This window comes from Oryctolagus cuniculus, chromosome 11 (genome assembly GCF_964237555.1).
Source record: "Oryctolagus cuniculus chromosome 11, mOryCun1.1, whole genome shotgun sequence".
In the NCBI taxonomy this organism is placed as follows: domain Eukaryota; kingdom Metazoa; phylum Chordata; class Mammalia; order Lagomorpha; family Leporidae; genus Oryctolagus; species Oryctolagus cuniculus.
Genome location: NC_091442.1, coordinates 112,355,254 through 112,377,709, shown reverse-complemented (window position 1 = coordinate 112,377,709; position 22,456 = coordinate 112,355,254). Strand labels below are relative to the sequence as shown.

The 22,456-nt window shown below is 45.1% G+C and overlaps 1 long non-coding RNA gene across 1 annotated transcript in view; it reads left to right on the top strand.

The window, feature by feature from the left end:
• The first annotated feature begins 409 nt into the window (after positions 1 to 409).
• LOC138844427 (uncharacterized) overlaps positions 410 to 22,456 on the top strand; it is a 51,331-nt gene continuing 29,284 nt past the window's right edge. The window contains exons 1-2 of the long non-coding RNA XR_011380266.1: positions 410 to 552; positions 8,932 to 9,042. This is a non-coding gene — a long non-coding RNA (uncharacterized lncRNA). The remainder of the gene's footprint in view (positions 553 to 8,931; positions 9,043 to 22,456) is intronic.

Below are 22,456 nucleotides of genomic sequence, written 5' to 3'. Positions count from 1 at the left end.
TTCCCTGTGGACCCCAAGGTACAAGTGTACTAAATTCAGAGCAGCACCGTGGAGACTGAATGAGGTAGAGCAAGTTAAGTATTTAAGGCAGAACGCGATAAGCAGAACAATGTGAGTTGTTCTCATCTGTACTATTCTCTTAGTAGACTGTTGTAAACAGCAAATGAGACTGTAAGCATATTCCCATTTGATACAACCTCATGAAGTAATCGTAATTATATATGAACAGTAAAACTATATTATGGATTTAAAGGATCATTGGCGTTGAGTACCTTCTCTGCGCCCAGCAATATAGTAAGATAATAGACACACATATCTTTGGAGTAATAGGATTTCTGAGATTTTCTCATTCTGTTCTCTTGCTTTATAGGTGCAAACACTGTGGCACAGTGAGACAGAATTACTTGCCAATATCCAGAGCTACTTAGGGACAGATTGAAACTCGAAACCAGATTTCATCAGCCATAATATGGTTTTATTTCTGTCTGTTGCATTGTACAAACGAGGAAGTCAGAGCTGGAGAGAAAGAACGAGTTGCCCACAGTCATAAAGGTAAGGAGTGCTGGAACTAGCATTCTTATTTGTAATAGCTCACCTTTATGGCATGCTTTGTATACGTCAACCACAGCTGGCATGTACAAGCATACTCTAAAAAGTTCATGGAAATGGAATTAAAAGATAAGCTTATTTTGGTGCAGAAAATTCGAGGCAGGCATTGTGGCACAGATGGTTAAGCCTCCACATGGGATGCCCAATCCTATATGAGAGTGCCAGTTAGAGCCACCGCTCCTCTACTTCCAATCTGGCTTCCTGCTCATGTACCTGGGAAAGCTGTAGATGATGGTGTGAGTGCATGGGTTGCTGGATGGAGTTTCTGGCTCCTGGCTTTGGCCTTGCCTAACTCTGGCTGTTGCTGACTTTTGAGGAGTGAACTAATGGATGAAAGACATATCTCTGTTTCTTCCTCTCCCTCCGTCACTCTTTCTTTAAAATAAATAAATAAATACTAAAAAACTTCTTTGAAATCCATTCATAGCTTTCTCATGCATACATTTTCCATGAAATTTTGAAAACTTCTTGTGTGCATGGATTTCACTTTTTTTTCTTTTTTGGCACCAAAAGCAGCTTATCTTTCAATTCATTTTTCCATCAACTTTGTGAAGTGTCCTCACATCCTATCCAAGTCTTTTTTTTTCCCCCAAAGATTTATTTATTTGCTTGAAAGGTTACAGAGGCCAAGCAGAGAGAGAGAGAGAGAGAGAGGTCTTCCATCTGCTGGTTCACCCCCCAAATGGCCATAACAGCTGGAGTTGGGCTAATCCAAAGCCAGGAGCTTGGAACTTCCTCCAGGTCTCTCATGCCGGTGCAGGGGCCTAAGCACCTGGGCCATCTTCTACTGCCTTTCCAGGCTATACCAAAGAGCTGAATCAGAAGTGCATCAACCAGGACTCAAACTGGTGCCCCCATAGGATGCTGGCACTGCAGGCGGCGGCTTTAACTGCTATGCCACAGCACCAGACCCTCCAACAGTCTAATGAGTTAGTATTAGGGCCTCCATATTACAGATACAGAGATGGAGCTACAGAGAGGTCCAATAAATTGCCCAAGGATGTGCAGGAGGCGTCAGGATTAAAACTCAGACCATCTGGCGCTAGAATAGCATACTTCACTGCTCTGCATGTTCCAAGTTTTCAAACTCATCTCTTTATTTTTGTTCTGCTCAAACTGATGAGTTCGCACTTCAGCAGGGGAGATAAGGTGGGATGACAAGAAGCAACGTCAGTAGCCACACAGGTCATGGGTGACGAGAAGATTATACTGTGTCTGCCCAGAGGAAGAGGTGGAGGGTAGGGAGGAGGCTAATGTTCCCCTTGAGCCTGTTGCTTGCAAGTTCCAGTGTTATTAGACCCTTTCTAATGAACCGAAACCAACCTGACTGGGCTGGGGTCCAGTCATTGAAGGCAAAACTGCCTCCAGGGCTCACCCTGAAGAGGGAAGACCAGAATGTCCAGGGCTGGATGATGATGGGGAGGGAGAAGGTGGATTCCTGGGACTGCACCAGCCAGAGACTTTCCCTCTTCCACACTCAGCCATGTGTGGGTCTGGGGACAGGCTCAGTGTGAGAATGCTGAGCAAAGAGCTAAAACTTAAAAACCCAAGATTCATTAAAAAGTAATGATAGGAAGAACTCAGAAGCCTGTTATACTGTGTTAGTCTATTAACCAAACAGCCCACAAATTTTACCGCTTAAAGACTGCAAATTACTCCACCTCCTTCTGCCTCCGTTTCCTCACATGTGAGATGGGATTAATACTAGCAGGTGACCTATGGACTGAATGCGTGTGTCCTGTCTCAGATACACGCCTGATCCCCAGTGTGAGGCTACTGGAGATGGGGCCCTTGGGAAGTTAGATGGGGTCATGGGGGCGGGGTCCTCATAATGGGAGCGGTGGCCTTAGCAGGTGAGCTCCCTCCTTCCCTCTCAGCATGCACACTTCGGCAAGGCCAGGTGTGGGCGCAAAGGGAAGGTGGCGGTCTCCAGGTCAGGAAGAGAGCCCTCACCAGGAACCAAATCCTCTGGCACCTTGAGCTTGGACTCTCATGATTTAGGGCCCCCAATCTATGGTGGTTTATTATGGCAGCCAAAGTAGATTAAGATAGTGGTTATGGAGCTGGTGTTGTGGTGCAGCTGGTTAAGCTACTGCCTATGATGCCAGCATCCCATGTGGCCACCGGTTCAAGTACTGGCTGTTTCGCTTCTGACCCAACTCCCTGATAATGTGCTTGGGATGGCAGCAGAAGATGGTCTGAGTGCTAGGGCCCCTGCTACCCATGTGGGAGACCTGGATGGAGCTCCTGGCTCCTGGCTTCAGCCCAGCCCAGCCCTGGCCACTGTGGTCATTTGGGGTGTGAGCCAGTGAATGGAAGATCTTTCTTTCTCTTTTTCTATAATTTTGCCTTTCAAATATATCTATATCTATTCTGTAATATATTTACATATTTTCTATAATTCTGCTTCTCAAATACACACACACACATACACACACATATATGTATACATGTAAAAAAGCTAGTGGTTATGTACAGATATCATCTGTGCACTAACAGGTATCACCCTATGCTTGGCGTGTGTCTGTGTGCTTCAATGTGATATGTGTGTGTTTGTAGGTACACATATAAACACACATATATAATTAAAGAGCATGGGATGCCTTTGGGAAGTCGATACCAACCACATCCCACACAAGCATCAAGACCAGCACCTGCTGTTCAAGTGTGGCTGTGCCTGGGGCTGGGCCCTTGGTGGCATCCTGAACTATAGATGTGCATTCCACTGAGGACAGAGACTGCCTTTGCGCTCCACTCTGTGTCTTGGCTAAGTGTTGCTGGATGAGCATTGCACCCCTGCAGCAATAGAGGACAGTATGTGAGGCAGGGCCAGGTTCTCCCGTCGGCCTGCGCTGAACAGCAGTGGGCAGTGGGGCCCACCTGCTCCCTGGGAAGCATCTGGAGCAGTGCAGGCTCTTTGGTGCTGCTTAAGCGTCCTTGCACCATTCAGGGGGCCATGGGGAGAGTCCCGGTAGGAGATTTTGTGCTTCTTAGCAATCTGGGCACATAAGGAAGGTTGAGAAATTAATTGCACTATTAAAAGAGATGTGACTTTATTTGTTCTGCAGCTAGCTACATGAAATAATAGTAGGGGCCTTTAACGAGCACTTAGATGCTCCAGGCACAATATTAAGTCATTTATATAACTCATCTCTCTGGATCCTCACAGCACAAGAGAGGAGGCTCTATTATACACATTTACAAGAGAGCCCAGAGATACACATTTAAACACAAGGTAGCCGAGCCCCGGGAAAGGGAATCGCTTGTGCAAGGTTACAAGGCTGTAGTGTGGCAGAGGCTGAATTCAGAGTTCAGGTTCATGCTATGACGGGCCAGATCCTTCTGCCTGTGAAGTGCAACTGTGCTGCGTTAGAAACACGGTGGGCAGGAGGCTGCAGGAAACGTGTATTCTTTCAGTGGGTTCTCTGGCTGGGGATGACCTAAGCCTTCAGTGTAACTTGCCCTGAAGTGGTAAAGTTCAGTGGAAAAGGCTGGTGTTCAAATGTGAAGCATAGCCCTACTGAGCTTATGAGTTCACCAGGTGAACGTGGCCAAGTCAATTTTCCTTCCAGTCTAGAGATCAGCCCACCTGGAAAGGGAAGCCTTTTTCAGGCAACCCAATCTCATCACGGAGCCAGGCTTTGTCCCCAGGAAAGAAATTGCCACTAAATGAGAGGCAGGAAGGCTCCTTCCTAAGGCAGGAATTACTCCAAGGCTGTGTGAGGCCCCTGTGCCAGGAGGCGACGCAATTAGCAAATCCTGACACCAGGGCTCCTGCTCTCCTGGGCAAGGTCTGTGTCGGAGCCAACATCTGTCGGCTTACCTTGCCCAGCCAGGACGGACGCTGTGCCAAGACTGCTGCCTACCTGCTCCGTGCCAAGCACAGTTGGCAGGGCCCCGCGTTCCATGGGGCCTGCGTGGCTATCTTGAGGAAGGGACAGCCTCTAGTCCTCCAGGTGGTTCCACAATCAACACTGATGCAGCCAACAGAGCTCCTGGCCTGTACATACTGCCCGTGGCCCAGAGGACGGGGTAAGCACGATAAATATGATTGAAGTGGACACCAGACATATTCGAATGTCTTTGCTGCAGGGTGCCTGCAGAATTTGTTTGTTCAACAAAACTAATAATATTAGCTCCCTCTCACTGAGCAGGAACTCCATGCACTGTCTCTTCTAAGGGCTTTGTTAAATTTGGTGCCATTATCCCAGCCGATCCTTACAACCATAGGGAGAGCAAGGCATAATTACACCTTTCACTTTATGGATGGGGAGACCTAGGCTCAAAGAGCCTAAGTCCTTGGCCAGTGACATTTTAAGTGACAAGGCTGGGTAGAATTGTAATTAGGGTCAACTTTAAAAATTCTTCACCCACACTGCTCCCCCCAACCTGCAATTCTTTTTTTTTCTTTTTTTTTTTAAATTTTTGACATGCAGAGTGGACAGTGAGAGAGAGAGACAGAGAGAAAGGTCTTCCTTTGCCATTGGTTCACCCTCCAATGGCCGCTGCGGCTGGCACGCTGTGGCCGGCGCACTGTGCTGATCCGATGGCAGGAGCCAGGTGCCTCTCCTGGTCTCCCATGCGGGTGCAGGGCCCAAGCACTTGGGCCATCCTCCCCTGTACTCCCTGGCCACAGCAGAGAGCTGGCCTGGAAGAGGGGCAACCGGACAGAATCCGGTGCCCCGACCGGGACTAGAATCCTGTGTGCTGACGCCATAAGGTGGAGGATTAGCCTGTTGAGCCATGGCGCCGGCCCAACCTGCAATTCTATCCTTGGTAAAATGAAGCCTGAAACACATATCCCTGGGAGTCCTGCCCTTTTAATAAGAAGACACAAACTCAAATCCATCTATGTCATAGGATTTTATGGCTTTATATATGCACACTCGCGATGAGCTAACATCTTAGTCTCTTAGAAATGATGACTAGATGGGGCCGGCACTGTGGCGCAGTGGATAAAGCCGCTGCCTGCGGTGCTGGCATCCCATAAGGGCAATGGTTTGAATCCCAGATGCTCCACTTCCAGTCTAGCTCTTTGCTGTGGCTTGGAAAAGCAGTAGAAGATGGCCCAAGTGCTTGGGCCCCTGTACCCGTGTGGGAGACCTGGAAGAAGCTCCTGGCTCCTGGCTTCAGATTGGTGCAACTCCAGCCATTGTGTCCATCTGGGGAGTGAACCAGCAGATGGAAGACCTCTTCTTTCTGTCTCTCTGTAACTCCGTCTTTCAAATAAATAAATAAATCTTAAAAAAAAAGAAGTGAAGACTAGATTGTAACTCTGGTGAAAGATGTAATTCTTGAGTAAACTAAATTTTGGAATTTTTAAAAAAAGAATGTGTGTTCTTTTCCTCTCTGGACCTTAACTCCCTGCTGCTTCCTCCACGTGGCCTTTTCCTCCTGTCCTGTCTGTCCAGATATTCTCGAGAGCACAGTCCCGTCTCGTGTATCATCTGCTGCCTGAGGCCTTCGAGAAGCACTGAACTAGAAAGGCGCTTCTTTTCCCTTGAAACCGCAGGAGCCCATCAACACATGATTCAATATTGTTCTGGAAGTTTTAGCCAGAGCCATCAGGCAAGAAAAAGAAAGGGGATACAAATTGGAAAGGAAGAAGTCAAATTATCCCCATTTGCTGATGACATGATTCTTTTTATAGGTGAACCAAGACTCCACAAAGAGGCTATTAGAGCTGATAAGAGAATTCAACAAGGTTTCAGAATACAAAATCGACCCACAAAAATCAATAGCATTCTTATACACTGACAATCATTTGGCTGAGAAAGAACTTATAAGAACAGTTCCATCAAGGTTGGTGCTGTGGGGTAGTGGACTAAGTCTCTGCCTCTGGTGTGGTCATCCCATATGGGTACCAGTTCGAGTCCCAGCTGCTCCCCTTCTGATCCAGCTCTCTGCTATGGCCTAGGAAGACAGTGGAGGATGGCCCAAGGGCTTGGGCTGCTGCCCCCACATGGGGGACCTGGAAGAAGCTCATGGTTGCTGGTTTCAGATAGGCCCAGCACTAGCCATTGCAGCCATTTGGGGAGTGAACCAGTGGATGGAACACCTTTCTCTGTCTCCATCTCTCTATCCGTAACTCTACCTCTCAAATAAATAAAGGTCTTTAGAAAAAGAACAATTCCATTGACCATAGATGCAAAAAAATGTAAATGCCAGGGCCTGCACTATGGCAGAGTGGGCAAAGCTTCTGCCTGTGGGGCAGCATCCCGTGTGAGCACCAGTGAGAGTTCTGGCGACAGCACTTCTGATCCAGCTCCCTGCTAATGCGCCTGGAGAAAGCAACAGAGGTGCTTAGGCCCCTGCATGTATGTGGGAGATTTGGAAGAAGCTCCTAGCTCCTGGCCTGGGACCAGCTCAGTTCTGGCCATTGCATCCACTGGGGAGTGACCCAGCAGATGTGAGTCTCTCCCTCTGTTTCTGTCTCTGTCTCTCTCTCTCTGTGTCTCTCCTTATCTCACCCTCCTGTAACTCTGACTTTCAAATAAGTAAATATCTTGGGATAAACTTTACCATGGATATGAAAGAGCTCATCAATGAAAATTATAAAACATTAATGAAAGAAATAGAAGATACAAAATATGGAAAAATATTCCTTGTTCATGGATTGGAAGCATTAATATTAATAATAAAATATTATTAATAAAATGTTCATACTACCCAAAGAAATTTATTGATTCAATGCAATCTCTAACAAATTCTAATGACATCCTTCACAAAACTAGAAAAAACAGTCCTAAAATTCATATGGAAAAATAAAACACCTCAAATAGCCATAGAATTCTTAAAGAACAACAACAGCAACAATAACAGAAAAAAGCTAGAGATATTCTAGTACCAGATGTAAGACAGAGTGCAGGGCTATCATATCCAAAATAGTATGATACTGGCATAGAAACAGACATGTAGGACAATAGAAACCCCAGAAATAAATTAGCACATCTAAAATCAACTAATTTTTGACAAATGTGCTAAAAATGTTCCATGGAGAAAGGACAGTCTCTTCCACAAACTGTTCTGGGAAAATTGAATTTCCACATTCAGAAGTTTGAGCCAAGACCCCTACCTCACAGCCTATATAAAAGTAAACTCAAACTGGATTGAAAATCTAAACCTAAGACTGGAAACTCTCATATTACTAAAGGAAAACAGAGGAAATGCTGCATTGGCTAGGCAAAGAGTTTTGGGAAAAACTCAAAAGAAAAAATAGACAAATGAGATTATATCAAGCTAAGACGTTCCTGCTCAGCAAAGAAAACAATTTACAATGTGAAAAGACAACTTACAGAAAATATTTGCAAGCTATGCATCTAAAGGATTAATACTCAGAGTATATATGGAGATCAAGAAACCTAGCAACAACAAAATAAGCAATCCAGTTAAGAAATGAGCAAAGGGTATGAATAGACATTTTTCAAAGTAAGAAATACATACATCCAATAGACATATTAAAAATGCTCAGGTTCACTAAAGTTCAGGAAAATGTAAATAAAAACCATAATGAGGCCTCATCTCACACCATAGTTAGAATGGCTATTATCCACAAATAAACAGAAAATGCTGGTCAGGTTGTGGAGGAAAGCATACCCAAATACACTTGTGGTGAAATTGCAAATTAGTACAACTATTATGGAAAGCAATATGGATATTCCTCAAAAACTAAAAAATTCATCTGCCATATGACCCAGCTATCCCACTACTGGGAATACAGCCAAAGGAAGTGAAGTCAGCATATGGAAGAGATACCTGCATTCCCATATTTACAGCAGCCTAATTCACAATAACAAAGGTTTGGAGTCAACCTAGATGTCCATCAGCTGATAACTGGGTTAAAAAAGATTACATATACATTGTATTTATAAAATGTATATATATATATATATGTAATAGAATATTAGCCATCCACAAAAAAGGATGAAATCCTTGCATTTGCAACAAAATGAATGGGACTAGAGATCACTGTGCTAAGTGAAATAAGCCAGATACAGAAAGATAAATATTCTATGCTTTCTCCTATATGTGGCAGCAAATATATATAGATAGTGTATACAAATTATGTGGATTTCATAGTATTTGGTATATAGGGAGTTATAACTAGTCTTCACTGAATTATAGCATATACATGAAAATATACCCATCTTTCCTCACTCTATGATCATTGTCATGAATCCCACTTTATGTGATATTAATATCCCTGTTTTTAGAAAAATAGTATATATATGTGTAACATCTACATATGAAGTGAATATGGCAAAATGCTAAAAATTGTTCAATCTCAAATTTGTTATTTTTTTTTAAATATAATGCTTCTAGGATCGCAAAGAGAAGAAACCCATGTGAACTTTGCCATGAAGGAGTGCCCTGTCTACATTGTCTTGTGCACTACTGAGAACTCCGTTTCCCCCCACCTGAACATGCCAGCAGGTATGAACAAAGCATGCTCATGGAGGTGAGGCCGGGGGCAGGAATGGAGTGAAGGACTCTCATGTGGGCACCTGGGGAATACAGGGGACGGATGACTGGTGGTTTCTATACTGTGAGATGCTGGGGAGAGGGATGCCAGCTTTAAAGAATCTTAGGAATCCTTGGAGTCAGTTGCATTCCTGTTCCTTCACAGGTTTCAGTAGGAAGTCTGGGAAAACTTGCCATTGACTACCTCTTGCAGTGAGACCCTTCCTGGGATGTGACCCTGGGTAGTGAGGGGGCCGCGTGGAATGCTGTGGTTCACGTGGTACGCATCAGTGTTGGCTGACGTTGTATGTGCTTGATTATGGTGATTCCTGATATGCTTGAAAGCCATCTACCTCCCACCGTGAATTTGAGACTTGCCCCGTTACCTGTGGTGCCCTTTGTGACAATTTGCTTTATTTTTTTTGCATGGAATTCCCTTTGTTTCCACTTTCTGGAAATCATCTTTTTACAGTTACCACAAATATCACTTCCTGAAGGCTTCTTGGATAGCGTAGTCAAGCAGAGCCAACCACTCAATTCCATATCTGCAGGATAGAGATGTATCGTGGCTGGTGCCCTGGTCTGAATTCCACTGATTTTTTTTTTAATAGGTCAGTCTTTTCCATCACACAGTGAGCTCCTCGAAGGCTGAAATTACATTAGAAATATTGTATGATTTCAGTACTCGGTAAACGCAGAACTAGAAAAGATAAGAGTGTTCAGGGCTTCTAGTACAGATTTTTGCACATGCTAAATAATAAATATTATCTTGCATTTATTCAGTCTTTGCTGTGTACCAGAGAGTATATCAATGCTTTCATAGGATTATCAGGTTTAATTTGTTTAACCATTCTATGAATAACCTTGTAAGGTAAGTATTATTACCATCATCAGTTTACTTATGAGAAAAATGAGGTTTAAGAAGGAATTAAGTGTGTAGTTCAAACCCCTGTGATTAATAAGTGGCTGAACAGGAATCAAAACTAAAATGGGCTCATGTATTAGACCCCAGGGTTATAGTGCATAAAAGGAAGAACATGAAGAAAGGAACAAATTACATATAAATGAGACGAGGCCCAAAATATTATCAATATGTAATAATTAAATATCATGCCTACATTTCATATAAACACTTCACCTTATATATCCAGATGCTACTGATTATATTTACCATGAAGGGTTACACATGGTTGATTAGAGTCCCTTTCTCAGGCAGTCACCCAGGGAAGCTGTGGGTATACTCAAATAATAATCCATGATTCAGAACACTGCTGCTGCCTCTAAGACTGGCATGTTCTCTTGCATTTCTTCAGTAAAAGCAGCCATCTCTCTCTCTCTTTTTTTTTTTTTTTGAAGATTTATTTATTTTATTTGAAAGAGTTATAGCAAGAGAGGGAGATGCAGAGAGAGATAGAAAGAAGAGAGATCTTCCAACAGCTGGTTCACTCCCCAAATGACCACAGTGACCAGGACTGGGCCAGACCAAAGCCAGGAGCCAGGAGTGTCATCTGGGTCTCTCACATGGGTATCAGGGGCCCAAGCACTTGGGCCATCCTCCGCTGTTCGCCCAGGTGCATTAACGGGGAGTTGGATCAGAAGTGGACTCAAACTGGTGCTCCTATGGGATGCCAGTGCTGCAGTTGGCAGCTTAACCTGCTGTACCACAGTGCCGGCCCCAAGAACAGCCATCTCAAATGTATCTTTGTGGCTGGTGCCACGGCTCACTAGGCTAATCCTCCGCCTTGCGGCGCCAGCACACTGGGTTCTAGTCCCCGTCAGGGTGCCGGATCCTGTCCCGGTTGCCCCTCTTCCAGGCCAGCTCTCTGCTGTGGCCAGGGAGTGCAGTGGAGGATGGCCCAAGTCCTTGGGCCCTGCACCCACATGGGAGACCAGGATAAGTGCCTGGCTCCTGCCATCGGATCAGCGTGGTGCGCCAGCCGCAGCGCGCCAACCGTGGCGGCCATTGGAGGGTGAACCAACAGCAAAAGGAAGACCTTTCTCTCTGTGTCTCTCTCTCTCACTGTCCACTCTGCCTGTCCAAAAAAAAAAAAAGTATCTTTGTGTACCAGGAGAGGACCCCCATCTTGAGTCAGTTGAAAGTCAGTGGAAACCAAGCCTGAGAGACACAGTAGACTAGCAGGCAAGAAGAAAACTCTATTCCCTTACCTCATGAAAAGAATGTAACATTGTGGGAAGGGAATGATCTTTTAAGCCACAGTTTTTATTTCTTAGCTGATACTTAGAAAGCATGTTACGGGGGAAGTTACTTCTGTTTCATACAATAAAACAGAAATGAGAATAGCATCTACTTGGTAGTGTGATTTGGTGTACAGCTGAGGCAAGCTAATGTATGTGAAGACTACAGCACAGTGCCTGACACACAAGAACATGGGCTAACACCCTGACAGGTACGGCTGTAGTGTCACAAGCCTGATCTCCCAGTGTACACGTGAGTGAGTGTACACTGATGTAGAGTACACTCATGACTGTTCCTAATAGGGTGTTGAGAAAAGGCAAGATTGTACCATGTTTCCATGTGTGATCTGCAGAGGGTTCCCTTTGAAGGTGGCTATTAATCCCAGTTCATTAACTCAGATAGCTTTTGAATCCACAAACATCATACTTTAGACACACCTCATACATCTCTGTACCCTCTAAGGTGCTTTGTGCACAATAACATCTCAACAACGACTTGGCTCATTGACTCATAATTTAAGAACTTGGATGGAGAGAATGGTGGTGGGAAAGTGAATACTGTAGAATGGCTTTCTCTCTGGCAACTTCCTTCAACTATTTTGTGCTGAAGACACCGAAATACTAAAAGTGGTGTTTCCTGGGCTCTCCTATTGCTAAGATTTTGGATATAAGTTTGGTTTTGTAATCAGATACACTTGGCAAGACTTGTATCATGGCTAGGCAGGAAAGGCTATGAAACAGAAGACATTCTGTTTCTGTTAATGACCTTGCAGTCTTGCCATGACCCTGGGACTGAGTCTCTGCGGTGCTAGATGCCAGCCTTCTTGTTGTGGTAGAGGGGATAGTTCCCTTGGTGGCCACTTTTGCAGTGTTAATTAAGAAGTCATTCTTGGAGCCAATATCATAGTCTGCTCAATTCCCCTGATAATCACCTAGATTAACTCTAAAAAAATTGTTAAAGAAGTAGCCCGGTCATGTGCAACAAGGCTCTGATGGATACAATCTGTGGTCCCAGAAATAGTGACGTGTATTAAACTCCTGGGGTGGAATTCTGGTATAGGTTGTCCAGTCTGGCTGGTTTGAAGGCAGTGAAGTCCTGGGTACTATTAGACAAGAGAAAATGGGTGACCTAGAGTACTCACTGGTAGAATGCACTCCAGTTGTCAGTACCTACCATTTCACAGAGGCGCAGTGAACTGAGCTGGTGAAAGGGCTGCTAGGTCCTTGCTCTCTGTTTTGCTTTCTGCCAAGGCAGCAGCAGCTTTCAAGATCTGCATACTCTCCCCTTAACAATGTTTGACATTTGTTTGTCATTGCTGGAGGCTCCATGTGCTATTCTTCTGAATGAATTACTGTGGATTTGGATAAGTGACCAAGCCTGTGTTTATATAGGCAAAGGGGTGTGTGTGAAAATATTTACTAACATAAGAAAAATTCATCTGGGGGGTGGCGGAAATAGAGCTGAATTTATGGGTCTTTAAAAGATATGTTATATAAATACATTTCAGTTTTTCTCACAAATTCTCTAGCTCAAACTTTGAGAAATGCCAATCTGTGAAAGGAAAAGGAATAACCTACCAGAGATCATCTCTTTTACTTTTAAAAAATATTTATTTATTTATTTATTTGAAGGCAGAGTTACAGAGAAGCAGAGGCAGAGGTGGAGGGAGGGAGGGAGAGAGAGAGAGAGAGAGACAGACAGACAGACAGAGGGAGGGAGGTCGGGAGGGAGGTCTTCCATCCACTGGTTCACTCCCCAAATGGCTATAATGGCTGGAGCTACACCGATCCAAAGCCGGGAGCCAGGAGTTTCCTCCAGGTCTCCTACACAGGTAGAGGGGCCTGAGGACTTGGGCCATCTTCTACTGTGTTCCCAGGCCATAGCAGAGAGCTGGGTTGGAAGTGGAGTAGCTGGTACTAGAACTGGCACCCATATGGGATGCTGGCATTGCAGGGAGCGGCTTCACCCACTGTGCTATAGTGCCGGTCCTTGCCTCTTTTACTTTTAACCATCTTCTAACACTGGAAGATGCCTGATGTCTTTACCCCTTCCCAAGATGTTTGACAAGCCCCACTCGTTAGGCGATGGGGACTGGTCCTGTCCCCTTATTGACTGTCATGCAAAACAGGATGTTGACTATATATGGACGAAGAGCCCCCAGCAGCACTTTCTTACAATATGGAATTGTGTCTACAAAAACTTGTACCGACCATCCCTATTTTTGTGCCAGATAATATTGTCTACGCAAGAACAAATGGAGCCTCTGCCGTGCAGTAATTGCCAGACGACCCCAGAGTTGATGTGTTTCACTATGCAGTAGAGATAATGTTTCTCCAAGGACCAAGTCTCAGCATTTTTGGCAAATTTAATTTCATATTCCGAGTTTTTTTCCTGCATTACTTCTTTTAAAAACAATAAAAGTGCTGTAACCACTTTTCCTTTTGATAAGAGTCAGGCAGCCCTAGTTTGGTCTTCCCTTGGGTCCTCTGCACAGCAGTTTTATCTCCCTACCTCCTGGCTATGGGACAATTGGGAGATCAGGGCTTCTGCAGACCCTCTTGTCTTGAATGGAGGAGAGGAGTGAGAGGCTGGGCTGTTGGATATGTAAATCTTGCCCCAAAGGCAGTCTTTGTTATCTGCTCTTGGTATGGGAGGCTCATGGTCTCTAAACCCAGAACCCAAAATGCTCAGAACAAGGTTCTGTGAGTTGTTCATGGAGAGGCTATTGAAGCTTAAAAGAAGGAAGCTCGAAAGAAGCCCAGTGAAAAGGACTTGGCTGTGGTGTTTTCATTTCTAAAGAGGAATGGAAGCCCTGTGTTGAAAGAGAGGGAAGATGCATTACTGGCAAAAAGGACCTCAGAATGTTTGGAGACTTGGGACTTCTCAACCGGCCAAACAAGCTGTCCTCTCCTTCAGGGCTTTTGGCCCATAGACCCAGGCAACATCCGCAATGACTTGCAGAGCCAGTGGCATCCAAGTCGGGCAGAATAAACAGAAGAGTGCTGGCTTCCAGGGCACCATCAGTGGTGTCTGGATTTGAGCTCTCTACCCTGATTTCCATTGCTCAAGGTATTCTTGTACTCTTTTCTATTCTTATTGATTCTCGCTTTCCAAAAGTTCCTTCAGTGCCTCTGCCTAGGCCCCCACCCCAACCCTCAGCCTGACTGATGGGCTTCTGAGAACCTGCCTGTCCATTTCTGTGTCTTCAGTGTGTCTTCTTCCACATTACAGGGGCTTGTTTATATTTGCAGAAGGCACGGACTGATGGCTCTTTGCTTAGGAGATAGCCCAGTCATGCTTTAATCTAGGTTGGCAGGAGCTCCATTATTTCTACATGAGTGGCTCCAAGTTGCCGCCTCCTGAAACTTTTGCTGGGCTCCCTGCTCACCAGATTCTTCCCCAGGATTAGTGATGTCAGCTCTCATGAAACTGTCTACAAACTTCGAGTGTGATACAGCTTTATCTAAGACCAAATGACTCTCTGTCCCCCTGAATTCATGCTCTTTTTCACACTAAGGTCTTTGCCTTTTCTATCCTGTATGCCTGAAATGTTTTTTGCCCCATTCACTTGGCCTACTCCTGTCAAGTAAGACCAGTCCATGCCATGCCTCTTATTTCACTTAGTCTAAGAAGGAAGGATTTTGGGGCCGGCGCTGTGGCATAGCGGGTAAGCTGCTGCCTGCAGTGCTGGCATCCATATGGGTGCCGGTTCGAGTCCTGACTGCTCCACTTCCCATCCAGCTCTCTGCTACGAGCTGGGAAAGCAGCAGAAGATGGCCCAAGTGCTTGGGTCCCTGTACCCACATGAGAAACCCAGAAGAAGCTCCTGGCTCCTGGCTTTGGATCAGCACAGCTCTGGCCATTGTGGCCAATTGGGGAGCGAACCAGCAGATGGAAGACCCCCCTCTCTCTCTCTCTCTCTCTCTGCCTCTCCTCTCTCTGTGTTACTCTGACTTTCAAATACATACATAAATCTTAAAAAGAGGAAAGATTACCTTTCTGCCTCCCCACCACACTGGCTCTGGGTTTGAAGCTCTTCTATCACTCCCACCTTCTGCAGTAACATTTACCAATCTGTAGTCTAAGTACCCATTCATTTGCTTCCCTGTCTCCCCTCCCCCAGTAATCTTTAAATTTTTTGAGTTTGGGCTATAGCTACCTCGTTTAAAAGTATGTCCTCAATACACAAAAGATGCTCAAAACTATGTGCTGAATAAGTGATTTTAATCCAAAAATTTCATTGAGCATATCAAAGCATTGGAATAGCCCCTCATAATTCTGTGCCCATTGTTTGAGGAGTTAGGATGTGGTAGGGAAGGAAGCATCAAAGAAGAAATGGAGGGAGACAGGAACAGAAGAGGAATTTGGAAAGAGGCAGGTTCTCCCAAGAGACAGCAGTTGTCTCGGTTCCAGAGCTAGAAATTAGAGGTTGTAGGCTTTATCTGGGTCAAGTAGTGATAGCTCCTTTCAATGGGCCATGACCCTTCTGACTGAGCAGAACCCACGGTGGCACTGTGTCTCCTTTTAGTGTAGCGCCTCCTCCACCATTTCTTGGGGGTTGTGTTATAGTCATCAAATACTCCTTAGTGCTGGGAGCAGGTATTCAGAGAGTAGTAATGATATGGCCCCTGCTTTTAAGGAATTCATGTTCTGCTGGGTTAGATACACATGCAAATCAGTATTTCTAAATAGACAAATATTATAGAAAAATTTACAACATGAAATTAGGAGAACATTGTGCTAGAATACAAAGAATAAATAGGAATTTCATTGAAGGTGAAAGGAAGGACAAGTCACGTATGCTGACTGGCATGCGCCAAGACGTGGTGCTGTGAAGGAACATGGCATTTTCAGGCTACAGGTGTGGCTGGTGCAGAGGGGTGGGATGGAGAGGTGAGCTGGGTGCTGGGTTAACAATGAGAAAGGTCTGAGTGATTCTAACACAACGGCAGGCTATGCCATGGGCCCAAACTAGCCAACTGCTTGTTTTGGTAAATGCCAATTTTATTGCAACAATGCCAAGGCTATTCATCTACTTATTGTGTCTGGTTTATGAGCACTGCAAGGGCAAGGCTGTGTAGTTGCCACAGAAATTGTCTGGCTCACAAAATCAAAAACAGATACCAACTGGCCTTTTACAAAAAAGTTTTTGGGCCGGCGCCGCGGCTCACTAGGCTAATCCTCCGCCTTGCGGCACCGGCACACCGGGTTCTAGTCCCGGTCGGGGCGCCAGATTCTGTCCCGGTTGCCCCTCTTCCAGGCCAGCTCTCTGCTGTGGCCACAGAGTGCAGTGGAGGATGGCCCAAGTGCTTGGGCCCTGCACCCCATGGGAGACCAGGATAAGTACCTGGCTCCTGCCATCGGATCAGTGCGGTGCGCCGGCTGCAGTGTGCCGGCCGCGGTGGCCATTGGAGGGTGAACCAACGGCAAAGGAAGACCTTTCTTTCTCTCTCTCTCTCTCACTGTCCACTCTGCCTGTCAAAAAGAAAAAAAAAGTTTTTGTACCCTTCTCCTGAGCTGGGGAGTGACATAGCCAACCTGACATTTTAGAAAGGTCACTCCAACAAGTGTGTGAATCTCTACCTAAGACCTCATTTGGAAAGATAAAAGATGAAGTGTCTAGAACACTTGAAAACCTCCAGCTTGCTGAATAAAATACAAGACCCCCATCACATGGGGTATTATTATGATTTCTTCACAACCCCTATTACCATCACCAACTTAGAAACCTGTTGATATATGAGTTTCTAAACTCTAGTAAATTCCTTTATGGCAAAGCATTTTAGTCTTCTGATTTCTTCATCTTTCTACCCAAGGCCTTTCACTGCTTGCAACTTACAGCTTAATAAATGGATTTAATTGAATCATTGAATGACTGCTCAACTGACGTAGAGACTTATCACCTCTGAGCATCCCTGCCCGGGTGTCTATTTGTAGGTGGGAAATGCACAACAGAAAGACACGGTTCTTCACCCTGTGTGAGGCCCCATGAGTGGCTCTGGCTTGAAGACAGTTTTTACACAGATGTGTCTGGATCTCTTTTGCCATCAGATGCTTTGAAAGGGTCTTTTTTGAGGTTTCATCCAGGATGAAGCCCCTGGTAGACATGTCCTGGGCAGCCCTGGTGAGAAGAAAGCAAGGTGAAGGTTGAGTTTGCTTCTGGCCACCAAGAGTTCTTTATGAGGCTAATGAACATTTGCAAATGAAGATTAAGGGCCAGGCAAACAACTCAGCAAGTGATAACTGCAAAGCTGAGTTAATCTTAATGAAATCTGCAACGTATATTTATATAAATCATAATGACTCTTGCTTGCTTTCTGTGTAATTTGCTCAGATGGGTTTGGAATGAGTTTGGAATGATGCAGCCAATTGTTTTGCCACTGACTTTGTCCTATTTTGAAGAGCTCCTCCACAGCCCACACTCTTCTAACAATGACATCCAGCTGCTCCCGTGGGACCTCCAGCCTGCTGAAAATGTGTTATGTTTAACTCCTCACCCTCCTAGGAGAGCCAGGAGTTGTCTTCCAAACTGAACCTCAAAGAGGATGGGTTGGAAGGAATTGTGGGTGGGATGACTATTACCAGGCCCCTATTAGCAGAGATTTCCTTTCATCCCATAACAATTCTCCATCCTGATGTCTCCAGGGATTCCAGGATCCCCCAGAATCAAGTTCCTTAGCAATCACTGCTGTCGTTATGCCTCAGCTTGCCCTTGTGAGCACAGAGATGCCAGGTCCAAGCACGACAAGGCAGAGATAGCACACTGGTGGTATGTGCTAACCTCTTCCCTCTGATTCACTCTCCAGCCTAATCCCCACCCCCTCATGCCCCTCTGTGCTCAACTGCAGCCCTCCTTTTAATTCCATGGTTCTCCAGAAATTGTTCTGAGGATGACTTGCACTAAAACAAGCTAACATGTTTATCTAAAATGCTCCAAATCTCATAGAATGAAGCCCAAGAATGTGCATTTCAAAAAAAAAAGTATTTCAAGAGCATAATGACAGAGAGGGAGAAACAAAGTTCTTCCATCCATTGATTCACTCCCCAAGTGCCTGCAACAGCTGTGCCAGGCCAGAGTCAGGAGCCAGGACCTCCCTCTGGGTCTCCCACTCAGATGGCAGAAACCCACATACTTGAGCTATCGACTGCTGCCTTCCCAGGGGCATTAGCAGGAAGACGGGTCAAACAAGTGGGCAGGGCTTGATCCCAGGCACTCCGATTTTGGATGCCAGCATCCCAAGTGGCAGCTTAACCTGTTGCCCCACAACACCTGCCCCAAGAATGCACATTTTAACAGACTCCCTGGGTGATTCGAGTGCTATTTCAAGTTTGAGAACTGTTGAGTTTAACCTAGATATTGAGAAGACTGCTCTCAATACCTAGGATGTGATGGAGTGTGCCTTGGTCAGTTCTGATTTTTGTCTCATTCTTTTATTTCTGGACTCTTGCACTTGTCACTTTGTCTAGTTGAGCCCAGTGGCTCCCATCATTCTGCAGAGCAGGCTGCATCTCATTTTCCTGTTAGATCTCAGCAGAAATGTCCCTTCCTCAGAGATGCCATTTAAAGTACATTTGAAGCTCTTCTTACAACTTGCTTCCAGTCGCATCATACTGTGTCTTTTCTTCAGAGCGTCTGTAATTATGCAGTTGCTCAGTTACTCGTGTTTACCATGCTGTATCCCAAGGGAATGTAAGTTTTATTAAGGGCAGGAACCTCGTTTGTCTCATTCCCTGGTGAATTTCCAGAACCTAGCCCAGCACCTGACATGTTGTAGGCACTCAGTGAATATTCGCCAAATGAACATTGCTGTATTCAAGGAAGGTGGCAGATTTTGAGAGGAGAGGAATTGAGTCCCTCATGCCATTGCGAGGAAATGGCCCGGAGCTTCCAAATGACAGAACAGAGGCAGCTGTGCTATGCTGTTGCGTACCGTTGGACAGCTCTGGTTTGTAGGACTCCTACCACGTCACCCTGATCTATCTTTGTGGCCAGTCTCTCATTACTTCCCCCTATGAGCACCCTGTACTCAGCTTCACATTTCCTGTTCCTGCAACTTGCTCTCACTTTGCCTCCTAGACCTTCCTGCAACTGGTCCCTTCCCAACATGGTGTCCTAATTCTAACCTTCCACAATCTGGCTCTAAGGTGCAATCAGTAAATACAGAAGCATTTAGTGAGGGACTTATTGGTGCCTAGCATTGGGTCTAAAGGACTGAAACACTGTCAGTACTTCTGAGGAAGGCACTTCCTCTGCTGGGTCTCACTTGACTTACCATCGCTGCCCAAGGTGTTTGTATGGTTCCACAGGCTCCTCCAGTCCTGGGAATTCTCTGATGCTAGTAGTGGAGTCAGGGGCATTGTGTCAGGCCATAGGAGGGAAGGGGTATCTGGATAGACTTTCTGCAGCTCCTCCAAGGCTGCTGTCTAGAAAAACCCCACTCTGTCTTTCATGGCTCTTGTCATCTTTCGCCTCAGTGCCTCTCAGGCAGCTGGGCAATGTTTAACATTGGGCAGAAATCAATGCAGCCAATTTCTGAAAAAACACACAAACAGTCCCAGTGTCATGTTGAGGACAATAATAGATTAGCAGCACCTCGGAATCAGAGGAGTCATTAAATATTGGGTTTCCCCAGAGCCTTAGCAGGAAAGGAGCTTCCAACATCAATGTCAGCTTGCCCTCAGTGGGAAACCTGAGGCTCAGGTCTTCTCTCTACTGGAAGACAAATTTGTGTGTGTGCGAAGCTGCCAAGAGGGTCATGGCTACACGCGTCCCACCCAACAGCATTCTACCTGCTCTGTGTGCCCTACCCCTGTGCAGGAGCAAAAGATGAAATTTGAATGAACTTGAATTGTCCTTAGATCCACTTCCTTTCAATGCACGTCTGAGCTGGGTAGGAATAGACCTCTAAGGACTCCCCTCTCCACCAAAATAAACAAAGGCGCACATGAGCTTTGGGGACAGACAAAGCTGAGTTGGAATCCTGAAACCTCCTTTGATTGGCTGGAGGATAATCGATCACATCGCTATCTTCTTGGGCTTCCTCTTCTGCCGAGGGACTATTGGAAAGATCATTAGCTGTCACACTTGCACGAAGGGCCTGCCAGCTTGCTGGGGATGTTGCAAGTGACCAGCAAGCAAAGCTTTTTTTTTTTTTCTTCCATTTGTCAGTCATTCAGATCAGCACTTTGGGCCTACATGGTCATCTTTAAAAATAAAAATATTACCACCATCCCCCTTCAGCCTCAGTTTGAAGTCCTAGTGCTTGGTGGAAGGTGTAATGCTGTTTGTCACAGGCCAGGTTCATCCACCTGACTTCTGATCATGCTCATCACCATGCATAGCCCTCTACTGTGGTGCTTATTAAATCGATCACAATTGCTTGAGCCGTGTCCCAGCTCCCCTCCCGAGAGAGAGAGTTATTTAAGGACCTGAGGATTGTGTTGGTTTCTGGATCCCTATCACCAGGCAAAATGCCTGCTACACCAGAGTGTTCTGATTTCCTGTGTCCTAGAGATTAGGAACCGCACACTGGAAGAAGGGGAGATGTAGTGACAGCAGCAGATAAAACAGCCAATAGTGGGGCAAAGAGGTCAAGAGGGACTCCTGGCTCTATTATTTACAGAAATCTAATATATAACAGCAGAATTTCATAGGAAAGAAATGACTTTTTATTCTCTACACACTCATCCATCTGACAAATATTTATTGAACATTAATTTTGCATGAGACACTGTGCACAGAACTAGAGTGAACTCCTCAGACAGGTTTCTTCAATGCAACCCATTCAGTTAGGAAAGGATGGGTCAGATGGCCCTGAAATAAGAGTCACTACAACACCGCAGACATCTGCTTTGTCTTCAAGAGGCTCAAAGTCTGACCAGAGAGATGAGATTAAAAAGCAAGGAATAATTACATATTTAAGATAATAACCCTATTAATCTGTTGTGGCAAATATTTTGTTAGTTCACTCTTTGCTTTTAATTCTGTTTACATAGATTTTGACATGAAGGGTCTTTAAATTTGTATGTAGCTAAATACATCACTCATTTTCTTTCAGCCTTTTGGGGGTGTATGTGTGTATGCTGTGAAGGTTCCGATTGTCTCTGTGTTGGTGGGATGTTTGTTGTTGTTAATTGGCAATTTTTACTTCTATCCATTGGCATAATATTGAATTTGCAATATGAAAATAACATTTTTAATTTTGCAAAGGAAAACATTATAAAATCAAACACAATACACAAGGATTGAACAAAGAACTTAAGTATACCCAGGAAAAGTATAACTGTTCCAACTCACCTGTTTACAAAGGCAAGGAAACGTGTATTACTTTCTTTGAGAATTAGTTCCAGGAAAAAAAATGTCAAACTGAAAAAAATCCTACTTCAGTCATATTGAAAATTAATCTCTATGGACTAGCTGTTTTACTGTTTTATTTAATTAAATATTTTTCTATTAGACAGACAGACAAGAGTGAGCTCCCCAGTGCTGGTTTACTGCCCAGGTGCCAGCAATGGCTAAGACTGAGCTGAAGTCAGAAGTCAGGGACTCATCTAACTGTTCCGTGTGGGTAGCAGGGACTTACTTAACTGACCCCTCGCAGGTGGATCCAGAACCGGGTATTGAACACAGGTTCTGTGATACGGGACACATTCATCTTAACCTCCAGGCAAAACAGCCACTCACTAACTATTTTAACATGTAAGATAGGTTGTAAAAATGAGGTGCGCATGAGGAGTGAGAAGTATCCTCCTAGGAGCTGTGCCACCATAGGACTGGCTGAGAAGGGAAAGAGTCACAGAAATGAGCCTGCAGTCAGATTCAAGGAGCATTTATTGAAATTGCTAAAATATAGCTCATCAGCCAGCACAAGTGTGTAGATGTCCACTTCGATTCCCATTTTAAAGGTGAAAAAACTAAGATTCAGATACCAAATTATTCTCCTAAGACGTGTGACTACTGAACAGTACATTTGAAATTCAGACCTGTAACTCCAGATCAAATCCATTGGAGACCCTTGAGGAGGTCCCCATCATGGAGCCTGAGATCTCTGGCCGTGTTTTTCCTCCTGCAGGCGGCAGCTGTGCCCCACACTGCCCTTGCCAGCTGCTTCGTGGGCTGTAGCAGCTCTGGGGCTCTGGGCACCAGCACAGTTGATGATTCCAGACTTCATGAGAAATCGGGGTGAAGAT